This window comes from Schistocerca cancellata, chromosome 8, assembly GCF_023864275.1.
Source record: "Schistocerca cancellata isolate TAMUIC-IGC-003103 chromosome 8, iqSchCanc2.1, whole genome shotgun sequence".
NCBI lineage: Eukaryota > Metazoa > Arthropoda > Insecta > Orthoptera > Acrididae > Schistocerca > Schistocerca cancellata.
The window spans coordinates 419,017,958-419,031,280 of NC_064633.1; the positions used below are offsets into that span (position 1 = coordinate 419,017,958).

The following is a 13,323-nucleotide window of genomic DNA, read 5'->3' on the forward strand; positions in this document are numbered from 1 at the left end:
TTGTAGTGTTTCGAGAATTTATGCGTAAATTCTAGAACCACTCGGCCTTCTACCATATCGAACACAGAATATTTTAGATGTGAGAGTGGGATGCTAGAATCCTGGCTACTGCACTTCACATGATTGTGTGTGCAGGTGTGAAATCAGTCACTAGCAGAAGGTAGACGCGGCAGACAAACGGCACCGACAAGTACTTGTCGGGCAATCCATGGAAGTTCTAGTGAAAGTATACAGAAGAACCTTTGAACTTCTAGGTTATTCTGTGATAATCGTATCAGTGACCATTGTTATAAATAACAAGAACAATTGAGATCCTGAAGTCTGAAAAAAATCTCATATCTTGGACTTGCTGGAGGCAAGACGTATTTTTTGATTTGTTTGTAATAGAGTTGTAGTTGTTAAGCCAACTCTGCTAAATATACTTAAATCTGTTTCTAATGTGTGAGACGATATGAGTGACTTACAAGAAGTCCAATGTTTATGTGTGAAGTGTGAATTTCATTCTTTATGAAGTTCAAATATAACAATAGTTACTGAAAAGTATTCTTCAAGTACATAATTATTTCACAAGTAGAGAGAGAGTCATTTGTAACTAGCATCATTCTTCAGAGAAGTAGTTTATAGATATTCTAGAAGCTGGCTATCCAGAGAAGAAGGTTGGCTGTGTACACCAAGTAAGTCAACTCGTGTAAGAGAAGTGGGAAGTTTGCACATGCATTTCACACACTTTTAGTCATCAAATCATTAGAACATGTAAAATACCTTGTTTCTTAGTGGAACCATAGTGGATTATGTGTCAAACAACTAGTTGTATTCTGTTGTTTTCAATCTTCTGCTTTGATTACAATTTACAGAACATTACAGCAAAACACGTGAAAGTTTATTGCTTCCCAACAAAATTATCAGATCTTCATCCAAACTCTGCAAACAACTGCGAAGTACATGGTTAAGGGTATAAAGGGTACTTCCCAATGTACCACATATTACAGTTCCATCCTTTCTATTTGTGCATAGAGCATGGAACAGTGACAGCTTAAAACCCTCTGTGCACAGTGTGACTAGTCTAATATTGTCTTTGTAGTCCATATGGGGGCAATAAATGAGGAACCGTGGTATTTCCTGGATTCCTCACTTAATATTGGTCCTTAAAACTTTACATGTAGGCTATCGTGGTGTAGTTGATGTCTTTCGTCAAGTGCTTGCCAATGCAGGTTTTTCAAAATTTCCATACAGCACATCTGCAACTCATAGAAACATCTACATCTACATGGTTACTCTGCAATTCACACGTAAGTGCCTGGCAGAGGGTTTATTGAACCATTTTCATACTACTTCTCTACCATTCCACTCTCGAATGGCACATGGGAGAAAGGAACATCTAAATCTTTCCGTTCGAGCTCCTATTTCTCTTATTTTATTATAATGATCATTTCTCCCTACGTAGGTGGGTGTCAACAAAATATTTTCGCATTCGGAAGAGAAAGTTGGTGATTGAAATTTTGTAAGTAGATCTCGCCGCAAAGAAAACTGCCTTTGTTTCAGTGACTGGCACCCCAACTCATGTTATCATATCAGTGACACTCTCACCCCTATTGCTTGATAACACAAAACGAGCTGCTCTTCTTTGCACTTTTTTGATATCCTCTGTCAATCCTACCTGTTAAGGATCCCATACTGTGCAGCAATATTACAGCAGAGGACAGACAAGTGTAATGTAGGCTGTCTTTTTAGTGGGTTTGTTACATCTTCTAAGTCTTTTGCCAACAAAGCGCAGTCTTGGTTTCGCCTTCCCCACAATATTATCTATGTGGTCTTTCCAGTTTAAGTTGCTCGTGATTGTAATTCATAGGTATTTAGTCGAATTTACAGTCCTTAGATTTGTGCAATTTATCGTATACCCAAGATTTATCAGATTTCTTTTAGTACCTATGTGGATGACCTTGCACTTTCCTTTGTTTTGTGTCAGTTGCCATTTTCCGCACCAGACAGAAATTCTCTCTAGATCATTTTGTAATTGGAATTGATCGTCTGATGATTTTACTATACAGTAAATTACAGCGTCATATGCAAACAATCTAAGAGGGCTGCTCAGATGATCACCTAGATCATTATGTAAATCAGGAACAGCAGAGGGCCTATGACACTATCTTGCAGAACACCAGATATCACTTCTGTTCTGCTTGATTATTTACCGTCCTTCACTATGAAATGTGACCTCTCTGAGAGGAAATCACGAATCCAGTCACACAACTGAGGCGATACTCCATATGCGCGTAATTTGGTTAATAGTCCCTTGTGAGGAATGGTATGAAAAGCCTTCTGGAAATCTAGGAATATGGAATCGATCTGAGATCCCTTGTCGACAGCACCCATTACTTCATGGGAAAAAAGAACTAGCTGTGTTGCACAGGAATGATATTTTCTGAATCCGTGTTGGTTATGTATCAATAAGTGATTTTCTTCAAGGTGATTCATAATGTTCGAGTACAGTATATGCTCCAAAATCCTACTGCAAATTGAGGTCAGTGATATGGGTCTGTAATTCAGTGGGTTACTCCTAATTCCTTTCTTGAATATTGGTGTGACCTGTGATATTTTCCAGTCTTTAGGAACAGTCCTTTCATCAAGTGAGCGGTTGTATATGATTGCTAAGAAAGGCGCTATTGTGTCTGCATACTCTGAAAGGAACCTGATTGGATGGACCGAAATTCTGGAATATTTACTTCGTCTTCTTTTGTGAAGGAATTATGGATAACTGTATTTAGTAACTCCGCTTTAGTGGCTCCATCATCGGTAACATTTCCATTGCTATCTCACAGTGACAGTATAGACTGTTTTTTTGCCACTAGTGTACTTTTCATACGACCAGAATCTCTTTGGATTCTCTATCACGTTTTGAGACAATGTTTCATTATGGAAACTATTAAAAACATCTCGCATTAACGCCCACACTAAATTTTGAGAATCCGTGAAACTTAGCCAGTCTTGGTGATTTTGCATTCTTCTGAATTTAGCATGCTTTTTTCTTTGCTTCTGCAACAGTGTTCTGATGTGTTTGTGTACCATGGTGGATCAGTCCCGTCTCTTATTAACTTTTGTGGTATGAATCTATCTATTGCCGTTGGTACTGTATTTTTGAATTTGAGCCATATGTGGTCTACACTTACATAATGATCTTGGAAGGAATGGAGACTGTCTTTTAGGAAGGCATCAAGCGAATTTTTATCTGCTGTTTTAAATAGATATATTTTGCATTTAATTTTAGTGGTTTTTGCTGATACGGTTTTGAACTTCGCTACAATCACCTTATGTTCACTAATCCCTGTATCTGTCACTGACGCTCTCTTTTAGATCAGGATTATTTGTGGCTAAGAGGTCAAGTGTGTTTTCGCAACCATTAGCAGTTTGTGTGGGGTCGCGAACTAATTGTTCAAAATAAGCATTTAGTACAATTTTGGAAAATGTTTTCTGTCTTACACTGGCTTTGAACATGTTTTTTCACCAACAAATAGAGGGTAGATCGAAGTCTTCACCAATTATAACTGTATGAGTGGGGTACTTATTTGTAATGAGATTCAAGTTTTCTTTGAACCATTCAGCTATCATATCGTCTGAATCAGGGTGTTGGTAGAAGGAGCCAATTATTATTTTGGTGCGGCTGTTGAGTATAAACTCTACCCCTAGTAATTTGCAGGAACTATCTATTTCAACTTCACTACAAGATAAACTACTACCAACAGACAAAACATACCACCACCTACTTTATTTAATCCATCCTTTCTGAACATAGTTTGCGCCTCTATAAAAATTTTGGCAGAATTTATCTCTGGCTTTAGCCAGCTTTCTGTTCCTATAACGATTTCAACTTCAGTGCTTTCTGTCAGCTTGAAGCTTGGGTACTTTTCGAACACATGTCACTATTTTTTGTCTTCCCATCACGTTGAAGAAAATTTATGGTGTTATATGTAGTTGAAAAGAAAAGTCTTTTTTACAGGTAAATACAATGACAGAATATATAACTTTAATAACTTCAGAGATTGTACATAACACTTTAAATAAACTCAAAGCAAGTGATTATTTGTATGCTTGTAATCTCGCGAGAGATTGTGAGAACATAAAAAGTTTGGAGTCTAGTGCCTACAAGCTCCACGAAAATGCAAACCTATTTATTTTGACATTTTACAAATGTTTTTTATATTATCTTTTAGTCAGACTATCAGCCACCATGTCACAATGTTTTATGACCACAAACTTAATTCCCAACCTCCTAACATTTTCTCTGAGAACGTGTAGACAGATATTTTTATTCTTCATCCTTGGATGATAGCAGGCTGTAGGTGTCAGTTTTATTGCACTTTGACTGTCACAATACATGACTAGTGCATCATTCTCTCATTGACCAAGTTTAGTTTGTACTTGTTGAAACCACGGAGTTGCCTTAACTACTGAAGTCAACACCATATATTTTGCCTTTGCCATAGAAAGTGCAGCAGTTTACACATATTCCATATAATACTGCCTTTATAGAACAGAAAAAAATGTAGCCAGTACTAGACTTCCTACCTATTGGATCATTTACACAGTCAGAATAACAATAATCAGCTACTTTTGTGAAGTCTTCTCTTGCAAAACATAGTTGCTGATCTGTGATTCTTTGAAGATACATTAAAACTCGTTTGATAGTCTCCCATTGTTGCTTTCTGGATCATTGCAGTGTTGATTTAACTTGTTTACAGTGTATGAAATATCAGATCTTCTCAGTTGTGCAAGATATGACAGGCATCTTATCATTTGTCTATTTAGGATATCTTGTGCTTTCTTTCAGTATGGTTTTTATAATGTTTTGCATCCACTTCAGTGGGAGTTTGAAGAGGTCCGCAATCTGACATTAAAAAATGATTCAGTGCTTCATTGATGTACCGGTAATTCTTTTGATGTAGCTTCACCCCGCCTGTTTCACGATTGCTGAGCATGTTCCTGCCAGTGCATTGCTTCACTTCACCAATATCCTTCATGCCAAATTTATCTTTTTGCTTTTTTTGATTTGCACTTTGTTTCACTGAGGATTAGCAAAAATTATTATAATGCCTACCTACACTACAAGTAGTAATATCATTGATCAGTTGACAGAATAATGTATACAATGATCAATTCTTAACCTTTTGAATCCCATTTCAAGCAGTATATTATTCAACTTCAGATTCCACCTTCAGCTAGTCTGTTTTAGACCATACAGAGACTTATGAAACAGACGTAATTGGGCCCATTCAGAGTACATTTCTGGTTGTGATGTGTAAATTTTTATGTCAATGTCCTGCTACAAAAATACACTTACTGCATCCATTTGATTAACATCTATATTATTTAGCAGCTAAAGCACACAGGTAATAAACCCAAGTGTTCCTTACAACTGATGAGTGTGCTTCGTCTTAATCAGCACCTTTTCTTTGAATACGTCCTTTACTCACTAATCTAGCTTTGCATTGAGTTATTTCTCCCTTTTCTTTGACCTTATTTTTAAATATTCACTTACAAAGAAAACTTTTTTCCTTGATGAAGGTGTACCAATGACCATGTTTTATTTTTTATGAAGGTGTCATATTCTCAACCCTTAGCTTGCTTCCACTGACCACTATGAGCAGATGATAAACATTCTTTAACAGTCAAAGTCATTCAGAAATGGAACTGCACAAAATAATCTGTGATTATCCATCTCTTTCTTTCCGTAATGAAAATTCTTTTTTTGTCAGTGTAGCTGCAATCTTTTCTTGGAGTATCTGTCGATATTCACACATCAGAAATGTAAGCTTCATCCAAATTAGCTGAACTGTTATCACCACTCATAAAATCACGCAGTGTCTGACTTTAATCTATATTCTCTCCTGACTTTTTCACTTTAAGTTCTTCAAATGGTTTTAATGTCTGGGCCAAACCAGGGTTGCCACAAGTTTCAGAAATCAGGGAACATCAGGGAATTTCAAACATGTCAGGGAAAGGAAGGGAATATCATGGAAATTTAAAAGAAAGAAAGACTGGAAAAATCTCGTTTTTGTCTCAGTAGTTGAAATGGTTTGTTTACTGAGATGTCATGCATCATCCCTGCTGGATGCAGCTGAGTATGTGCCCCACTTCCCTAGCCCCTCATTGTTACTGCTTCTCCCCTTTCTACCACTCCCCTCAGCTTGCAGTCAGTGCTGCCACCATTTCTTGCCACTAGCCGCGCAGGTGTGGACCAGAGGCAGGGAGGTGCGAGGAGAGGTTTGTTTGCATCTAATTCTCAGAGATTGTTGATGCAGTGGCTGGAGAGGGCGGTCATGTGTGCGTGAGTTGTGTCTGAGTGATTGTGTGAATGTGTGTGTGTGTGTGTGCTCTTGTTTTCTGACAAATACTGTGGTCAAAAATTTCGTTGTGACAGTGTGATTGTCTTTTCTACTTGCCTGTCTGCGATTGAGCGATCATTCTTACGGTGCTTTGCTATCTGTCCTCATTAGTATTGATTCTCATAGTATTTGCGCAAGTTATCTGTTACATGGATTGATCACTGCAATCGCATTTCATCAACATGGTGACTGGACATGTGAATAGCTGGTTACATGAGTGGACTTCCACAATGGGCCAAAACCACAGGCCATTTCTGCGGGTATCGTTAACGGATTGGGCCTGCCTGTCTGAAGACCGTCATTTCCCACTAATGTGCAAGCCCTGCCTGTTGGATCTAGTCTCACTGATTTGCCCACAGGCTGGGTGTGTTTGTGTGTGGCATAATGCAGTGGATTTTCATGGTTTATCCAAGGACCCAGGACTATTGTCTTCCTCGCCATGGCAGAGGCTACGGGTGATGGATTTCAGGAAGTGTCATTGTCTTACCGCAAGTACATTGTACAGTTGGTGTTTTATATATGTTTTACTTATTCTAATACATTTTGTCACTTTGAATATAATTTATATATTAGAAAGTATGGATGATAGAAGGAGAAAATTATGGCAGTCACTGGCAGTTTGCACACTATGTACTCATGTGTTTCTCGAAAGAACAATGAAACAATGCCTGTAAAATAATAGACATAACACAGTGGGTAATAACTGGCAAAAACCAACATGGTAGAACCAACATTTTATTAGTGGTCACCAATATTGTTGGTTTACATAAAACTTCCTTGCCTTACAAACTTCTTTCAAGAGGCTTGCCTTCGTCTGAGGTTATTTCTGAAATCAGTGAAGGTATTTTAAATCCCTTGCCTTACAAACTTCTTTCAAGAGGCTTGCCTTCGTCTGAGGTTATTTCTGAAATCAGTGAAGGTATTTTAAATCTATCTTGTGACTCAAAGGAAATGCATATTTTTGTCACCAAATGTGAATCATTTGATTGAAATAAAATAACAACAGTGCTCTTAATGAAACAAGTACACCATTTGGCCTGCCTTTCCATCTAAATACAACTCATTCCAAAAGATGTTAGTACTTAAATTTTTGAATACAGAAGTCCTTACATTATTTTTTTGTCAGCTTATGTCTTTACTTACCTTTGAGATCTCAAAATTTATCAGTGAAAATGCTAAAACTTGTCTGGAAATCAGGGAAATATCAGGGAATTGCACTTGGGGAAACTTGTGGCAACCCTACAAACATTTTCTTGTGTGGTAAATCAGGTTTCATGCCAAACCATGCCTCCAAATGTGTCTTTTCATCAATCATTTTGCTAGGTGACCTATTTTTAATATAGGCAGCTGCTGCTGTCGCCCCTGTCCAGAACTGTTAAGGTAAACCACCACCAAATAACATACACTTTCCGCCAGTGTTTCAATCATATGCTCTGTCAGCCCATTCTGCTGAGGAGATTAGGGAGTAGTTGTAGTCATCTGATGCTCCATATCATTTTTGCTCAAGAAGTTTCTTTTTATAATGCATGTGAAATTCAACACTGTGTGAAACAAGTAAATACAGAAAGCTGACAATAATTATAGTAATATTAAAAAATTGTGTAAACCACATTTAGTAAAGATAATAGTACAGATCCACAACAAAGTCTGAGGACTAGCGGTTAAGTTTGAAGAGAAAGACTTCATGGATAGCAAGAGAAGCAACAGAAAAGAAAAAAAATTACCTAAAATGCTTTTGATAAAACTGAGTTTTTAAAAACTAAGCTTCCAGGGCATCTTTTATGGAAAGAGAGAGCTCATTAGGAATTAATGGTAAGGACAGGAAAACAAACTAATGGATCTGAAAATAGAGTAGAGTGAAAGATATAATTATGACTGTAATGAAAATTAAATGGATGTTGGTATAACCTGTAACTACATGACTGAATGGTAGGTGGATGACAGAAGTGGAGTAAGATTTACAATAAACTTTTTAGTTATCTTCTTTTCTTGAAGTTGGCACCAGTTCTTCATGTCTAGGGGGCTGATTCTGGAAGCCGAAATTTTTGACGTTATAAGTTCTCATGGGTCCAATTTCAGGGTATGCCTGTGCAGACTGTAGTTTATTCTCTCACATTTTTCTGTATCACACTGTCTTGAATTTTCACATTAACAAAGCTGAAATTACATTGTTCTTCCAAAATACAAAAACACGTTCGATCACATACCCACTACTACTCCACTCTGAGGTGATATCAATATTCCAAAGGGTTTAGAAATTTTCTTGACAAATGAATTTCTATTAATTTATATTATTATTTTATAAATGAATCCAGAAATAATATAAATAGCACCAAATTGTGTATTTAATAATGGAAATTTTAAGTATGCCAAATATTTTGTAATTTCAAATATTTAAAAAATAATAATAATAATTTTAACTGTACATTCAAAAGTAGTACATATTGACTGTAACAAAGAAAATAAAGTAATTTCTTTTTATATATTTTAGCTTGAAATATAACATGTTGTGTACAAAATCACATGAAACTGTTTTAGAAAAACAGCTGAGATAATATTGACCTATTCAAAATTCAAATATATTTCTGTTATCAACTACTTATGTTGAGAAAAAGTAATGCTAGAGGAGGTGTCCCTTTAGAATATCCTCCTCACAAAATTTGGAAACAATGTGTTTACAATATTTTGTGACAGACTATAAGGTTTGCCAAATGTTGTACAAAATTATGCCAAAGGACAGAGTACAGATGTATAGAAGTATCTGATACATAAAATATTACAGAAAACATAAGAAAAATATCTACTAAACAAGTCATCATTTAAACATATATCAGGACATGGTATTAAGATTTTCAGATGTGGAATGTTCTGTCACTAGACAAATGATACAAAGTCAAAGCTACAATAAATGAAAAGTATTAGTTTGCTTTTGTTCTACAGTAGAACAAAAGCAAACTAGTGCTTTTCATTTGGTATAATGTTGTTCTACCAAGAATCGAGGGAAGATACAGTTAACATGTGAAAAATACAACACTACACTGTAGAAATAAGTGCAGTGACAATGTAAATTACTAGAATTACTAATTGCGAGTTTACAACTATAAGGTCACATCTTCAAAAGAGAAGAGAAAAAATTCAGAGCCTAAATGTATGACGAGTGAGCCGACTCGAAAAACTCACAAAGATGGGTAAAGACCAGAAGAATATACTCAACCATGAGTAGAAATATAACACACAATCAATCAGCCACATAAACTATAGTATTTAAGGATATTTTCACTCATGAAAGGGGAAAATAATGAAAAAATTTTAGGGCCGAGGCTTATGATGTGGGGACTGACCCATGAATCCAAATGACACTTGAGTGCAGACCAGCAAAAATGTTTCAACACAACTAAATGAATAAAGTTCATAATCATATTAATAAGTTAAATCATATGTAAAGAGTAATTATAAGAAGCATCTAGCCCCAATCAATAGTTGCACGCTCTCCTTGAGAATGCCCACACAGTTGTGATGACCAGGGGTACCCTAAACAGAGTTAAGCATGAGTTTGCCCACAACTCAAGTTCCAATGAGATACAATATTGCAGTACTCAGGATAAATACAGGTAATCAGAGTCATAAATAGCTTTGATTGATGACAAAGGCGAGTAGCTGGAGGACCAAAATCAGTGTATAAAATCAGACATGTATACATCTCGTTATACTGTCTTTCACACTATTTGCTAATTGTTCATAAAACTAACCTATCTACACAGAGATCTAGAAGATTCATTTATAATTGATAAAAAAAATACTGATTTAAAGTTGCATAATGTATTTTAAAGTCAATCCCGTTACTTGAAAAAACATACCTTTATGTGGATTAACACTGTCCATAGCAGAAATTGGTTTTTGTAGTAAGTACAGTAGTTCCATGAATTCTTTATATATGACAATTTCTTGGCTGACAATTTACTAAACAAGTCATCTTTTAATCATATATCAGGACATGGTATTAAGATTTTGAGATGTGGAACGTTCTGTCACAAGACAATTGATACAAAGTCTGTCACAGCACTGATGTAGTTGACAGATGCTTTAGTGCATTACCCAGCACCTGTGATCTTTGTGAGGCAACTGGACCCACAGGGTATAGCCATACACAAGTGTGGGGAGTGGATCCACCTACATATCTCAGTTCACTCCCTTGAGTTCTCATCACACACTCCAATTGATAGCTTACTTCCTGTCTAGCATTCACATCAAATTTGGCAACATTGTTGTGTGTACTAAATATGCTATTCAGTACCTTCCTCACACCACACGGCAATGCTCTGCCTATTTATATGTATATAAAAAATATACAGGGTTTATGTCAGACTGGATTAAAAAGTGTTCACATATGAAACTTCAATAAACAGAGCTAAATTCAATGAAAAATGAGCTAGTGAGGTGATACACACAGATATACTAAGATACTATTCTTAATTTTTACAGTACAAAATATAAACATTTATTACTGGATATTTCATGGCATTTTCCCATTTCAAAACTAAAAGGATCTACTCATTTAGTATCATGGCACATATGTATCAAATTCTAAAGCACAGATATATTACAAAACATAATTATATAGTTGTATTAACCTGCAAGTATATTGTATCATAGATTTAAACTCAGTCAATAGATAAGACAGAACTTTAGAAATAACATCATCTTACCTACTACAGTTCTGACAATAGAAAAAGAAAAGGAAACAAAGACTATTAGATACTTATCGATCATGTCTATAAGCTTTCAGTTCAGTGATACTGTGTAATGCAAACAACTTCTTAGATTTAGGATACACAAGTCTGTATGCATCAGGACGCGGATTTTCAAGATTTTCGAGTGGTCCTATATAAATATCGAAAAATTTCTTTATCTCAGATGTCAACACTTTAGATTTCTTTTTGGCTGTCACCAACACAAGATCTCGTACCTCAAACTTTGAAAATCTACCTTTACCATCATGTCTCTGCTTTCTCCTATCCCCCTGCTTTTTCATCATCTCCCTGACACACCCTTCCGTCTCTTGCGGTGACAGAATTTTACATGGACGAAACTCAACATTCTCAGAAATAAAGATAGCCGGTGCGCAATTAAACATGATTTCATATGGTGAGAAAGCTGTTAAAGAATGTTGTAAGCTGTTTATATCATCAAAATCACGACATAATCTATCCAACTGGTATGATTCTTACTACAATATGTTCTAAATAGTCTTCCAATTTCTCTCATATATCTTTCTGCAGGATTACTCGATGGATGGTATACTGAGGTTAGAGTATGCCTTATTTTTGTGTGATCAAAACAACATTTCCTACGTTGTGATGTAAACTGAGAACCATTGTCAGATAAAATTATTTTAGGAATACCCACATGATGAAAATACTAGGAATACCCACATGATGAAAATACTTGTTTTCAAACTTAGAGATGATTTGCTTACTGGTAGCTTTCTTAAGAGGAAACAGCTTTATGAACTTCGAAAATACATCAACCACCACAAAAACAAAACAAAATTCTTTCTTAGACTTAGGCAAAGATCCATAAACATCCTCAGACATGAGATCTAGGTTATTATTAGGCAGTATGTTTTGCATTTGATCTCTAGTTGTTTGGTTACTTCCCTTTATTCTTTGACACCTGTCACAGCTGGCAATCTTTTTCTTGACTCTCCTTCCTATGTTATAAAAATCAATGTTTTCCTAAATCTTTTGTGTGCATTTGGTTTTTCCACAATGACCAAAACTCTCATGTATGTAAGTAATTAAAGTATCAGTACGTTGTTTCGGCCAACATAGTTTCCAATCATCCGAATCAGTCTTATGTCTCCTGAATAAAATGCTCTTGTGTACCTTATAATATTATTCTGTCTCTTCTCCTCCTTTCTTACCCAACATGCTCTTAACCAGTTTCCAATTTTGATCATGATTTTGAAACCTGCAGAAGTCTTTGCAAATTTTCAAGATCTCTTTCACACCTTTCTGATACATAATTTTAAATGCTTTCTCTTCTTCACCAAAGTTGTTAGATGATTCACTCCCTAAGGGTAGCCTAGACAAAGCATCAATGACTAAATTGGCTGTGCCCTTAATGTATCAGATTTCATAGTAGAAGTGCTGTAAAAACAAGTAATTCCGTTACGGTACAGTTTACACACCAGGAGATAACATAATGCTTTGTGATTAGTATAGGTGATGACTTACTGACCTAGTAGATAATTTTTAAACTTGTTTAATGCCCAATGTATAGCCAAAAGTTCTTTCTCAGTTACTATGTGTCTTTTCATGCTTCTGCAATACTCTTACTAGCAAATGCAAGAGATCTATGGTCAATATCACCATCAACTTCAACCTCCTGAAATAAATGAGCACCCAAACCAACATCACTAATGTCTGTCATAATACAAAAAGGAAGAGACAAGTCCAGTCTGAACAATATCTGATATTGGCATAACTGTACTTTAACTCATCAAAAGGATCTGACATACCTGATACCAAACCCAAATGGATTTTTTTTCCCCAAAAGTTCACACAGGCATGAAACATTCAAAGCTTGGCTGCTACAAAACTTTCTATAAAATCCGGTTAAACCCAAATAATGATTTGAACTGTTTTCTGTTGCGAGGAGTAGGAAAATTAGCAATAGAATGAAGTTTATCTCTTTCAGGTGCAATTCCTTTCTCAGATATAATGTGTCCAAAAAATTTAACTACTTCCCTACCAAATGCCGGCCGCTGTGACTGAGCGGTTCTAGGCGCTTCAGTCGGGAACCGCACGCCTGCCTCGGTCGCAGGTTTGAATGCTGCCTCGGGCATGGATGTGTGTGATGTTCTTAGGTTAGTTAGGTTTATGTAGTTTCTAAGTCTAGGGGACTGATGACCTCAGATGTTAAGTCCCATAGTGCTTCGAGC

General features: G+C 36.1%; 1 protein-coding gene across 1 annotated transcript in view; it reads left to right on the forward strand.

Moving 5' to 3' along the window:
* LOC126094447 (putative helicase MOV-10) overlaps positions 1-13,323 on the forward strand; it is a 354,346-nt gene that overhangs the window by 32,076 nt on the left and 308,947 nt on the right. The window lies entirely within an intron of this gene.